Source organism: Bos grunniens, chromosome 5, assembly GCF_055505025.1.
Source record: "Bos grunniens cultivar Pamir isolate PY7600 chromosome 5, Bosgru_T2T1.0, whole genome shotgun sequence".
Taxonomy (NCBI): domain Eukaryota; kingdom Metazoa; phylum Chordata; class Mammalia; order Artiodactyla; family Bovidae; genus Bos; species Bos grunniens.
This window is the reverse complement of record NC_141169.1, coordinates 49,029,666-49,043,098: the sequence shown is the minus strand read 5'-3', so window position 1 is coordinate 49,043,098 and position 13,433 is coordinate 49,029,666. Positions and strand designations below refer to the sequence as shown.

Sequence of the window (13,433 nt, the reverse complement as noted above, 5' to 3'; positions counted from 1 at the left end):
ACTTTTCCACCTTTCAAGCTTCCCTACATGGATCATTCTGCAGGGGGAGGGAAAGCAATATGATTTACCCTCTCTCTGTTTCCATTGTTATGCTGGCCACCTCCTAGTGGCCCCCATAAGCGGAGGCTCCCTGCTTTCCTGCTTGCCTTCTGTGGCATTTGAAGTTTTATCCCTTATAGTTTTGAATTGCACTGTGCTTTTGTCTATCCAATTCTTGATGTTGTCATCCGGACTCTGATTTTATCTTACTCTGGAATCAGGTGGCCCAAGCCTTATTTATTTATTTCTATTTTCACTTGAGATGGCTTTTTTGGCTTATTGTACCTTGAATGCTGTGGCTTTAACTTTCAAATGTGGCTACGGGTAGCTGGGGTACTTCACCAGTGGCTCCTAGGCCATTGGAGGGGGAGGACATTAAGAGGGGGCGTGATTGGAAAAAATGCTGGGGGAGCCCTGGGACAGAGATGACTTTGCCATTGGTTGTGAATGAGGTCAAGTCTCTGCTTCAGAGCTGGGGAAGACATGTTTTAGAAGACCTGAGAGGGAGATTCCTTGAGGGAGCATGGATCCTGCCCAGATGGAAGGGGAGGTCTCTGGGAATTCCCTGGGATCTGTGCTCTGCCTGAGAGGTTCCAAGAGACATTATCTCAGTACATTCCATTTTAATAAAGAACATTTAAGAAGATGGCATCTGGGGAGCATGTGCAGCCTACAGAGTTGCTATAGGTAAAAAGAATTCTTTCCGCTCGTGGTAAATCCACAACCACTTGGCAGTGCAGATTTATTTCCCCTAAATCTTCCCTGCTCATGGTAAGAGGCTCAGGTTGAGTTGCAACAATCCCACCTCTGTAATGGTCCATACGAGGAGAGCTGGTGTGCCGTTGCAGGCATGTCCCACAGTGGATCTCTCATCCATGCTAATTACCATCCCCCGGTATGGTATAACCGCCACGAGTGTTAGCTAGGTCTGTCCGGTGACAAGTTTCCTCCAGGCGTGGGAAAGGCCAGCACCATGTCAGCAGCACCCACACTTCTCACTGTATTCTTCGCAGCTTTTGTCAGATGAGGACATGGTTACTGCCAACTGTCTCCTTAGAAGCAAATAATGTGCTTCTAATAGTGTAAGACTTTAGAGCATGCATTATCCCTCCTTAGAACTTTGGAATAAACTTTTACCCATAAAAACAAGAACCCTCTCACTAAACCTTATCTGCCTTTCTTTCTATCTGGACAAGGTATACTATGATTCTCCTCGCACCTCCCCCATGCTACTTACCACAAGAAAGGTGATAATATTCCTTTCTTACGGGGCATTGGTGGAGGTCATCTGGAAGACATGACCACTGGTTGACCCACAAGCTGGATGTAGGTAATTGGTGGTTCCCCAATCCCTCCTCTGTCCTTGGAATATGTGTACTTCTTACCTTCCCTATTCCCAGAAGCTGCCCCAAGGACACAGCCTTGACATAAAAATGTGGTTTTGAGACCATCTGGATGGTCTACGTGACTGAGCCCAGTTAAGGCCTCTATATAAACCTTTAAGATTTTGGTGGGCAGATGCAGAGATCTATTCATTTTGCAGCCATGTGAGACAAGTCTCATAAGTTCCTTTTCTTGTTAAACCTGTCACATACAAATGTGGAGTGGTCTGCCTCTTTCTTTGGTCTCTATCTGCCCTCTGTGAGTCTGGGGGCTGATAGATTACACCTGGGAAGCTCTCTAAGAAGTTTCAAACTGCCACTGGGAAGCATGCATCCTAGCTGGGAAGGTCAGAGAGTCAAATTTTTGTCTCTTTTTTTTTTTTTTTTTAATCAAGAAGATGTATATTCTCTTGCTGCATCTGAGTCTTTTTTTTTTTTTTTGCTTTTCCTCTTTAGAGATTAAGAGATTAGACCCAAAGATCCCTTTCCATTCCAAATGCCAAGGATACTTCTCAGAATAATGTCTGCAAAGGTCTACATGGTTTGCTCAGTGTTCTTTCCCTTTGGAGGCAAACAGTGTGCTCCTAATAGTGGTAAGACTTTAGAGCATGTAAAGTCCCTTCTTAATGATGCCGCATCCTCTGAAAATCAGCTACTGCCAAGAAGTTGGATCTCTTAAACTGTTGGGGGCCAGAGTGAGGTACTCCGCCCATGACAAGGGTCATGAGGAAGGAGGCTCGACATACGCAAAGGCGGGATCGAGCCTCAGGAGTCCCCCTGGAAATCCTCAAGCATCTACCCCCATAACCAGAGCCTGCCTACTTTACTACTTTGTGCTCTCACCTACATCTCTGACTTTACGGGCGGCTGTCCCCCACCACCTCTTTCGGAGAAGGAGTTAATCTAGAGCTCCAGTTAATAATAATTCCTGGGCGTGATAAGAGTGTTTTAACCTACAAACTCCTCTGAAGGTTCTCTAGCCTGCCTGACAGGCTCATCCGGCCACAGGTGATTGCTCACAGCCTCCCAACCTTGAGAGGCACGAGATGCTTTAAACCTTCTAAAAACAGGTTCCTTAGAAAAGTTAGAAAACTATTAGTATAAGTATAATGGGCTAATTAGAAATTGTGTTGGTGAAGGGTTTTTCATTTGTTGAGCCAATGTTTGTTGCTAAGTCTCCACATCCCCTGCCCTTACACACATTAATGAATATATAGAAGAAATAAGTATTAACCTTTGATATTAATCACGTTAGACCTTAGGCTAAGTAAATTCTTTCCTTAACTAAAACCCACTACACCCTCACCCTGTAGGAATGTAACTTTATTTGGGTGGCATCTGTTTTGAGAATAATCAGCCCTGGAGAAATAAGTGTCCTGGTTGACTGACCGCTGTCACAAGGAGAGGGTCGTAAATTGTCAGCAGGCCCCCCTGGCCAGAAAATGATGTAACACCTCTAAGACCTCTGTATACATTTGTATGAAGCACCTGACTTTGATAAAAGTCAGGACTGCTGACCCCACGTGACTTTTGCATAACATCTCAGTGTATAAAAGTAGACCATGGAAAATAAAGAATTGGGATCAGTTTCTCGAAATACTGGTCTCCCCATGTCACTCTCTCTCTCTCACTCTGGCTGAGTCTCCATCTGGAGCGAGGAACCCACCATGCTTACTAATTATGCCTGGGCTTCTAAGATCTGACCAGGGAGGCCTCAGTGTCTCCTCTCCTTCGGGAGAATGGAAGGACGCCTGTGGCCTACGTAAGTGGTGCAAGCTTCTTGTCTTGAAGTTTTATTGGTCTCCCGCGTAAACCAAGCTACTTAGCCTCTTTTCTCCACTGAATTTTCCTACTGAGCTATCCTCATCCTATTACTCTTTATATCTTTGATAAAATATTTAAATAAATAGGTCGCCGACGCCGTCCCCGCTTCGAATACCCTGGATCAGCCGGGGCAGGACCCCGGCATTAAACCATGCAATATATGTTCAGGGTTTGTTTTTTAAATGAACTCCAACATCACAATAACTAACTTTATTGAGCATGTACTATACATTAGGTATTCTTCTAAGTCTGTACACATAAAGTCCCTTTTCTTTAAATGCTTCTCTCTTTTGCATATCACTTTTATTTATCTATTTACTTTATTTATTTTTGACTACGTTGGGCCTTTGTTGCTTCGTGCAGGCTTTCTCTAGTTGCGCTGAGTTGGGGCTACTCTTCGTTGTGATACTTAGTTTTCTCATTGTGGTGGATTCTCTTGTGGAGCACAGGTTCTAGGTGTGCGAGCTTCAGTATTTGCAGCACACAGGCTCAGCAGTTGTGGCACACGGGCTTAGTTAGCCTGTGGCCTGTGGGATCTTCCCGGACCAGGGATTGAACCCGTGTCTTCTGCAGTGGCAGGTACATTCTTATCTACTGTGCCACCAGAGAAGTCGGTAAAGTCACTTTTCCTTTCATCCTCACAGATATTCTGTGAAGTAGACTTTATTTTTTATCCTCATTTCACAGAGAAGCAAACCAAAACATAGAGTGGATAAATTACTTTCCCAAGGTCATATAACTACATGCTAGAACTGGGATTCTAGTGCGGGCTGTCTAACACCGGAATTTATGCTCTTTTAAACTCCAGGTGGAATCTGCATTCCTGCAAATGTTCCCCTCCTCCCCGCCCCAGCCTCAATTATTTAGGTTCTGTTTGCAAGGACATTATATTTCCCAAATGTTTGAGTCTAGAACTTACTTGTATGTCTTGGAGATACGATTTGACTCAGGTTGTAACACCACACTTGATATGTACAAGATCTTAGGATGAATAAGCTTGACACTGAGTTTCTTTTAAAGAACCATAGAGACAGATGACTGTCTCTAACATGGGTAGATATTGATTTGGAAACTTCATTCTATTTTCTGATTATATTTTCTAATAGGAAGCCCTGATCCTTTCACCGAACCTCTGGCCATAACCTCTTGCTTTGGGCCTTAAACAGACAATGAGCTCGGCTTGTCTTCATTAATGAGAAATATTGCCCAGTCGCTCAAAGGGAGATTGCCTGGTGGATGCCTTCCGGCAGGGACAGGATGTGGCTCCAGCTGCAACCTCTCCTCCTCCTTCTGTACTCAGCTCCCACCGTTTTAACCAAAACCAACAACCACCCTCCCAGAGGTTTTTCTTAAGCTCAGGGACCCCCAGCTCACACCCCCAACCACCCCCAACTCACACCCCCAACCACCACCACTGAAAGAAATCTCATGGCACCTAGAGCTAGGCCTGGCACACGATAAGCACTCAATAAATATTTGTTACCTCATGGCAAGATGGATCCGTTCAGCAGTGATTTTTCACTTTTCCCAAAGATGCACTGCAGGGTCCCTTTAAACGGCCAGCTCCCCGAGTGCATTTAAAATGCGACTTGATTTATAGGAATTCCATGTGCATGGTTCTGCAGGGCCACATCAATCGTGTAAACTGAGATGCGTGTGCTGCTGGGTTCCCACTGACCTAGCGTGCTGGCAGCTCTCCTCCACCAGCTTGGAATGCACACAAACCCCGGGTCTGCTCTCCCTCCTTTTATCACAAAGGCGCTCATTTTGTGAATGAACAGCCACTGCCAACAGCATGATGGTATTCCCAGTGACCTTTGCCCGGGGATTGGATTCCCGCCCAGCAGGGAGACAAGGCCTTAGGAAAAGGCTAGTTCATTGATTGCCACAGCCCGCTGGGCTGAAGTCTGGGGAGGAAAAGGCTCGGAGAACTTTCCTTTTTTTTTTTTTCGTGAATTGCCTCAGAGAAGCCACCCTTCCCGCCTGTGTAGCTGTCTCCCTTCTTTGTATGGGCATATTGGATTCTGTTCAGCAGGGAAGTTTTATTGCTTTTGCTGCTCTGCTCCTGCCTCTTTTTTTTTTTTTTTTGTAGCCATGAATAAGAATCACTCTCGTTTGTCTGTGCCATTTCCCGACTGCAATTCTGGGGTCCTCATGAGCTTCACCCTGTCCTCCCCCCACACCCCTTTCCTCCTCCTCCTCACCATGGTTTTTTCAGTTTGATGTTTTTAGGTATCAAAGGAAGGTCTCCAGGAACCCTGCAACTAAAGACTTTAATGAGGACCATGCCCAAGAAATTCTGGCTGCCAGAGACATGATGATGATTTATGTCGCTCACTCACTCCCTAACAGCAAGAGGACTATTTGTAAAAATAAAAAAGCTGCTCATATGGAATTAAACAAGAGCATAGCTGCTTCCTTCCAGACCCCGGGAGCTTAACAAAGAGCATCCACACTCGGTCGCCAGCAGCACATGGCTCGGGGCCGATATTAGTCTTCCTGTCACATAAAGCTAACTCCTGTTAGCCCAGGCAGCAGCGCACACTCTGTCGGTAGACTTCAGAAGGCTGGTTCTGAGGAAAGAGCAAATGTGCACAGACACAGAAGGTTATGTGTGCTCACCTTCAGGTCTAGGCTGAGCCACTGAAGGATCCTGTGTGTCCAGAGCCGGGGCTGCTGCTGTGGGGGACGCTGAAACTCGATGCAGGGTATTTGTTTCTGGCATCGGAGTTGAGTGACTCATGGATACCAGCTGGGTTCTGGCCAGCTCGGTGGAGTAAGCGTGGAGGGAAGATGTAAACTCTAAGGCCCCTACCTCCTCCTCTGTGCACTGAGGTTACCGCACAGCCTTGTTGTCAGCAGTAATGGGATAGAGCACAGAAAACACAACCCAGTGCCGAGACATGGTGGTGCAGTGGTGAAGAGCCTGCCGGCCGATGCAGGAGACACAACAGACTTGGGCTGGATTCCTGGGTCAGGAAGATTGACTGGAGAAGGAAATGGCAACCCGCTTCAGTATTCTGGCCTGGAGAATCCCACGGGGTCGCAAAGAGTTGGACTCGACTGATCATACAGCACATGCCAATACTTGCTAATTATGATCGCTCTGTATTGTGGCTGCCGTGAAGCAGTGCCTCTCAGACCTCCTGCAACAGCAATGGACTGTCCTGTGTTCTCTCGTGTGACGGGTAGTCAGGTGCAGATTCCAGTAGGACTCAGAAGAGGCACAAGAGAACACAGCAGGTCCTAGAAAGGGAGTTATTGCAGGCCACGAAGTGTCCTAGGGAACAGCTGGTTTCTGGTCAAGCAACCGAAGACAGGATGGAAAGAACTGTCTAGGTCAGGGCCTAGTTCTTTACTATCTCTTAGACTTGCCTAGCCGTTGGAGGAGCAGTCTCTCTCCAGTCAGAAAAAGTTTTTCAATATGTTAAAATATCATATGCAGAAAGTTTAAAGTATACACAGTGGACAGTCCCAGCTGCAGGGCTCTAAATCCTTGGTGGTGCTGGGCTGGCCCCAAGGCCACACTTCCCCCAGGTCCTCCAAGCTGTTGTTGGAGCCTAGCAGAGATGCTGGTACAGCCTCCTCTTGAGAGGCCTGGGATTCCTTGAACAGCAACTTTAGCTCAAGGATGCCCCAGGAGTTGAGTCTGGCTCAGTCTTCCTGGGAATGGGGCTGCTCCCTCAGATGCTCCCATCTTGTCTCCCTCACAGGGGTCAGACCTGCATTAGGTCTGAAGGTTCTCTCTGCCTTTTCTGCTCACCCTTGAACCTGTTTTCTCCCACAGACGCTTCCTCCAGTAAGTGCAGTAATATGTTACATGTCTGAAGCTCTACATCACAGTACTAGTATAGAAGTTGCTAGTAAGCCAACTTCTCTGATTATGGACATTTTTTCACTTTGTCACTTAACCTTAGAAACATTGACTAAGTAGGCAAAGAGTGCTGTAAACTGAATGTTTGTATCTCCCTCAGTTCCTGTGTTGAAACCTAATCCCCAGTGTGACAGTGTTTGCATACGGTGATTAGGTCATGAGGGCTCCACCTCATGGGACGACTTGCCTGGTGGTCCAGTGGTTGAGAATCTACCTTGCAGTGCAGGGGACACAGGTTCTATGCCTGGCAGGGGAACTAAGATCGCACATGCCTCAAGGCAACTGGGTCTGTGTGCCACTACTACTGAGCCTGCAGGGACTGCATCAAAATAACCCACGTGACACAGTGAAGATTCCCATGTGCTGCAACCAAGACCCAGCAAAGCCAAAGAAAAAAGTAAAAAAAAAAAAAAAATTTTTTTTAAAGAGAGAGATCCCAGGGAGCTCCTTGCTTCTTTTGCAAGTGAGGATGCAGTGACAAGAAGGCCACCTACAAACCAGGAAGTGGGTCCTCAGCAGACATGGACTGTCTTGGCACCTTGATCTTGAATTTGCCAATTTTCCAGAACTGTGAGAAATAAATCTCTGTAGCCATCCAGTCTATGGAATTTTTGTAATAGAGTCCTGAATGGGCTGACAGTGTGTGTTGAAAGACACATACACAAATAATCATAGTAATATGGTGAATATTCAAATAAAGAAATGCAGGTATCCATGAGAGGAAGTACTTTATTCTGCCAAGGTTGTGGGAGTGCATGGGGATCGACAAGGAAGTCTTCATTAAAGGATAATTAAACTCAGGCGAAAGACACACACTCCATGCTCTCACCTTTATCTGTGGTGTGACCCGAGGAGTGAATGAGAAGGAAGAACAGGAGCCCCAAAGACGTACAGCATCACATCCTTCTGTGAGTTTTCTCCCTCCTCTCTCACTGCCTCTTACAGTGGCTGTAAAGTAGCAGTAATTCTCCACAGAGCTGAGAAATATTCCACCTTGCCAAGTTGAAAGAGACACTATGACCTGAGCTTGTCCATACCGGAAGGCAACTGTCAGACCAGTAAGCCTAGTTTGAGCCTAGTTTGAGAGACCACCAGGGAACAGCGACCCACACTCGAGTTGCTCACCCTGAAGGTGGTGTCGATACTTACTCAGGGTCAGCCTGACCCCAGATCCAGCCTTCATGGTCAAATGGGGATCTGCTATGGATGGAATGGTGTTCCCTCAACACCCCAACTTCATACACTGAAGTCCTAAACCCTAGTACCTCAAAATGTGACTTTATTTGGAGTGAGGGTCTTTATGGGGGAAATCAAGTGAAAGGGAGGTCATCTGGGTGGGACCCAATCTAGTATGACTGAGTCCTTATGAAAAGAGGAAATTAGATATAAAGACATGGCAAGAGAAAAGACAATGCAAAGAGTCCTGGGGGAAGAGGACCATCTCTACACTAAGGAGAGAGGTCTGGAACAGAGCCTTCCATCGAGACCCTCACAAGGAAACAGCCCTGCCCATGCCTTGATCTTGGATGCCTAGCCTCAGAACTGTGAGACGATAATTTGCTCTTGGTGGAGGCTGCCAACCTGTGGTACTCCAGATGGCAGCCTGAGCACAATATTGCGACTCCTCCTTCCCCCCTTCCTTGGGGAAAGGATCAAGGCCCACTCTGCTCTCAGCCGTAGCACAGAGTGGTGAGCAGGGAATGATGGTGTTTTTCTTTCCCAGAACTGGGAATCAATCTCTGACTGTGGGAGAGAGAGCTGGGGAGGTGAGGCCTGAGGAAAAGCAGAAAGCTGGGCTTACCACGATGTAAGATGAGGAAGAATGGTCCAAAGAACGCAGGTCCCAGGAGCCTCACGCAAAGGTTGAGAAAGATACACTTTTGCACCTTCGATTTTAAGGCACAAATGCTATTGGAGAACGAGGCAAGTTATTTCTCAGGAACTGAAAATGAAGATAGGCCATCTGATAAGGATTAAAGTAGACCAGTCGCACTGCAGTCCAAAAGGGAAGAAAAATGAGGCAAGAAGAGGGATGTGCTTAAGGACTATGACCTAAACAGCAACTTATATGAAACCTTGGTTTTACCCCTTGAGAAACCTGAAATGGGAATTTGTGAGAAAAGCCTGAATGATACCGCAAACTCACATCTTGACATGGCTGGAAAGGAAGGCTTCACTGGCCCTGGGTCAGAAGCAAGAAGCATGAGTAATTTTAACTTGCAAGGTGTGATGTGACGATGCAGTCACTTTCCTGGGGACAAATCCAGTCAGACCATGACAGATACTACATTACAGCAAACCATGTCTGCTGGGAGTGAACCAATGCCCAAGGCAGGGCCCATGGTATCTTACTGCCCAAACCATCTCCCTTAAGTGAAACATTTCTTGGAATTAGTTTATTCACTCTGGTGTTTTTTGACATACTGAACAGGCACATTTCCTGCTAAAACGTTTTCTTTTTCATTTTAACGTAAGCAACAGAAATGTGTGGGGTGGACTTCCCCAGTGGTCCAGTGGTGAAGACTTTGCCTTCCAATGCAGGGCAGTGTAAGTTCAATCCCTGTTTGGGGAACAAAGATCCCACATGCCACATGTAGCCAAAATTTTTAAAATATGTAACTAAATAAAACTTGTTTTTTAAAAGAAATGTGTGAGGTTATTAAGCATAAATCTTTCCCCAAAATGTACACACTTACTGCACGTGCCTCTTTTCAGTGTCCCTGAGTTGGCTTAAAGCTCAACATTCAGAAAACAAAGATCATGGCATCCGGTCCCATCAATTCATGGGAAATAGATGGGGAAACAGTGGAAACAGTGTCAGACTTTATTTTTTGGGGCTCCAAAATCACTGCAGATGGTGACTGCAGCCATGAAATTAAAAGACACTTACTCCTTGGAAGGAAAGTTATGACCAACCTAGATAACATATTCAAAAGCAGAGACATTACTTTGCCAACAAAGGTTCGTCTAGTCAAGGCTATGGTTTTTCCTGTGGTCATGTATGGATGTGAGAGTTGGACTGTGAAAAGGCTGAGTGCTGAAGAATTGATGCTTTTGAACTGTGGTGTTGGAGAAGACTCTTGAGAGTCCCTTGGACTGCAAGGAGATCCAACCAGTCCATTCTGAAGGAGATCAGCCCTGGGATTTCTTTGGAAGGAATGATGCTAAAGCTGAAACTCTAGTACTTTGGCTACCTCATGCGAAGAGTTGACTCATTGGAAAAGACTCTAATGCTGGGAGGGATTGGGGGCAGGAGGAGAAGGGGATGACAGAGGATGAGATGGCTGGATGGCATCACTGACTCGATGGACGTGAGTCTGGGTGAACTCCAGGAGTTGGTGATGGACAGGGAGGCCTGGCGTGCTGCGATTCATGGGGTCGCAAAGAGTCGGACACAACTGAGCGACTGAACTGAACTGAACTGAACTGAGGGGAGACCAATGTGGCCAGTGCACCTCATATGACCTTATGCCTCTCTCCCGCCATAATTTATGGAGCCTCCTCTACCCCACTCCTATATGGCCAGTACTTACAGGAGTAGTACAAATAGCCAAGATGAAAGACAGGAGAGAATTGGGGTCTAAATTAGAGAACAAGTGTCCCCACCCTCATTCATGCTGAGGGAAGCAACTCAGAGAGAATGTACACCCACTGTGAGAAGCAGTGATGCTGAAAGGGCAGAGGGCGACCCTGGGGTCTTCAGGGGGACAACAGCAGAAGCCACAGCTAAGGAGGGAGGACTCTGGGAGACACAGTCACCTTTCAGGGGAATTCTTTAGTTCACTGAGTGCTTTATAGGCATGAGGAGAACGAGGTCCTGAGAATGGAGAGCAACAGGGACCCACCGAGAGGTGTGCATTGTGCTCTGTGGGTCTGAGTGACTGCCCTGCCCCTCAGCACTAGCTTGGGGAAGTCCTATGCTTTTTCTTCTCGCTCTTCTCCTAACCATGTCTTTTCCAATTACCATTAGGAATATCCTTACATAACAAAAGCCCTAATCTGAACTTCAATTTTCTTTCTAGAGGAGCAGAAATGGGCATTTCTCTCTGGGTATCTTGCTGGCATTCTATGCTCACCATGGTCACATGTACGCCTGCATGCTCAGTTGCTCAGTCGTGTCCAACTCTTTGCAACCCCATGGACTGTAGCCCGCCAGGCTTCTCTATCCTCGGGATTCTCCAGGCAAGAATACTGGAGTGGGTTGCCATTTCCTCCTCTAGGGGATCTTCGCAACCCAGGGATCAAATCCATGTCTCCTGTGTCTCGTGCATTCCAGGTGAATTCTTTACCTCTGAGGCACCGGGAAAACCCCTTTATACTCATCACTTTTCCCCATCTCTTCTGCCCTCCCCTCCACAAACCAACAGAAGCTCACACCCTTTTTCACTTGTGGAATCAAAGCTTCAATTTCCTTTGACTCCTTTGTCTTCCCCCCAGTCCGGTTTACCATGTTCTTTTCAGCTCCCTGTACAAGATATGTAGGAGATGCACTTTCTGTCCCAGTTCAGCAGTCAGTATCACTGTCCCCCCATCCTCATCCTTCAATATATCAATGCTGTGGACTCCCAAGAGATTCTCCAAACTGTAACTCTGAGCTTCCTCCAGTATCCCCACTGGTGGAATTCCCTTTGAGATGGCAGCCCCAATGCCCCTGTTTCCTCCATGAATTCTCCATAATATGCCCAGTGAGTTATGGGCTCTTCCTCTTTCCAAACCACACAGCCAAAATGTATCTTACCTTGTGTTCATGAAGATGCCTCCCAGGTTTCTATATTATGCCCTCTGTGCTCCGTATAAACCTATCCAACATTTTACTTCACTTCTCCACTTGGATAACTTACGAGCACCTCAAATTAAATGTCCTTTATTTCTTATATTACTTATAAACATGTCTTTTCATTGTTCAATTGCAAGTATTAATATCTGGGCAAAATTTTTGGTATATCTGATAGAAGTAAAAGACATAATAATTTTTCCCTCTAATATATTTTAAAAATTATTTTTATTTATGTATTTATTTGGCTATGCCAGGTCTCAGTTGCCATATGTGGGGACTTCTATCCTTATTGCAGCATGTGGGATCTAGTTCCCTGATCAGGAATGGAACCTGAACCCCCTGCCTTGGGAATGAGGAATCTTAGCCACTAGATCACCAGGGGTGTCCCCTCCTTTACTATTAATGGAACTACTTTGGCATTTAACAGTTTTTCATTTAATGGAAGTGTTTTCATAAACAAATTCAAGTTCTTTAGTGAGGGAAGGGATGGGTATACATGTTTATAGAAGGTGATCAATAAATAACTGAATGGAAAACAGAAGGTATTACCCGTTGCTCAGACCCTGAGCTGGCCCTGGAATTCAAATCTCACAAGCCAGCCTGCTTTCTCTATACCATATCTTGCCCTGCTTAGGATGATAATTATTTGCATACAAATCTTATCTTCTTGAGTGCAACCTCCTCAAAGTCAGGTCTGTTTTAGTCCAGTTATAATTAAACTCACCTTTCCATTTAAGGAGATTCTGTATGCACTTTGTTGGCAAATTTACTGTAGAACCACCCCCCACATTTATTTACTCAGCAAACACTGACTGAGTGCTTCACCAGATGTCAGGCACTGTGCTAGTTTCTGAGTACCCAAAGATGAATGCAGTTCAGTTCAGTTCAGTTCAGTTGCTCAGTTGTGTCTGACTCTTTGCAACCTCATGGACTGCAGCACGCTAGTCCTCCCTGTCCATCACCAACCCCTGGAGTTTACCCAAACTCATGTCCATTGAGTCAGTGATGCCATCCAACCATCTCATCCTCTGTCATCCCCTTCTCCTCCCACCTTCAGTCTTTCCCAGCATCAGGCTCTTTTCAAATGAGTCAACTCAGGTGGCCAAAGTATTGGAGTTTCAGCTTCAACATCTGTCCTTCCAATGAACATTCAGGACTAATTTCCTTTAGGATGGACTGGTTGGATCTTCTTGCAGTCCAATGGACTCTCAAGAGTCTTGTCCAACACCACAGCTCAAAAGCATCAATTCTTCGCCTCTCAACTTTCTTTATAGTCCAACTCTCACATCCATACATGACTACTGGAAAAACCATAGTCTTGACTAGATGGACCTTTGTTGGCAAAGTAATGTCTCTGCTTTTTAATATGCTGTCTAGTTTGTCATAACTTTCCTTCCAAGGAGTAAGCATCTTTTAATTTCATGGCTGCAGTCACCATCTGCAGTGATTTTGGAGTCCCCCAAAATAAAATCTGCCACTGTTTCCACTGTTTCCCCATCTATTTGCTATAAAGTGATGGGATCAGATGCCATGATCT

At 45.9% G+C, this 13,433-nt stretch overlaps 1 long non-coding RNA gene across 1 annotated transcript; it reads left to right on the top strand.

The window, feature by feature from the left end:
• Positions 1-206: 206 nt before the first annotated feature.
• On the top strand, positions 207-9,766 carry LOC147371903 (uncharacterized). The gene is made up of 2 exons (XR_015163828.1): positions 207-3,183; positions 5,464-9,766. It is a non-coding gene; the product is annotated as an uncharacterized LOC147371903 (long non-coding RNA).
• Positions 9,767-13,433: the final 3,667 nt, after the last annotated feature.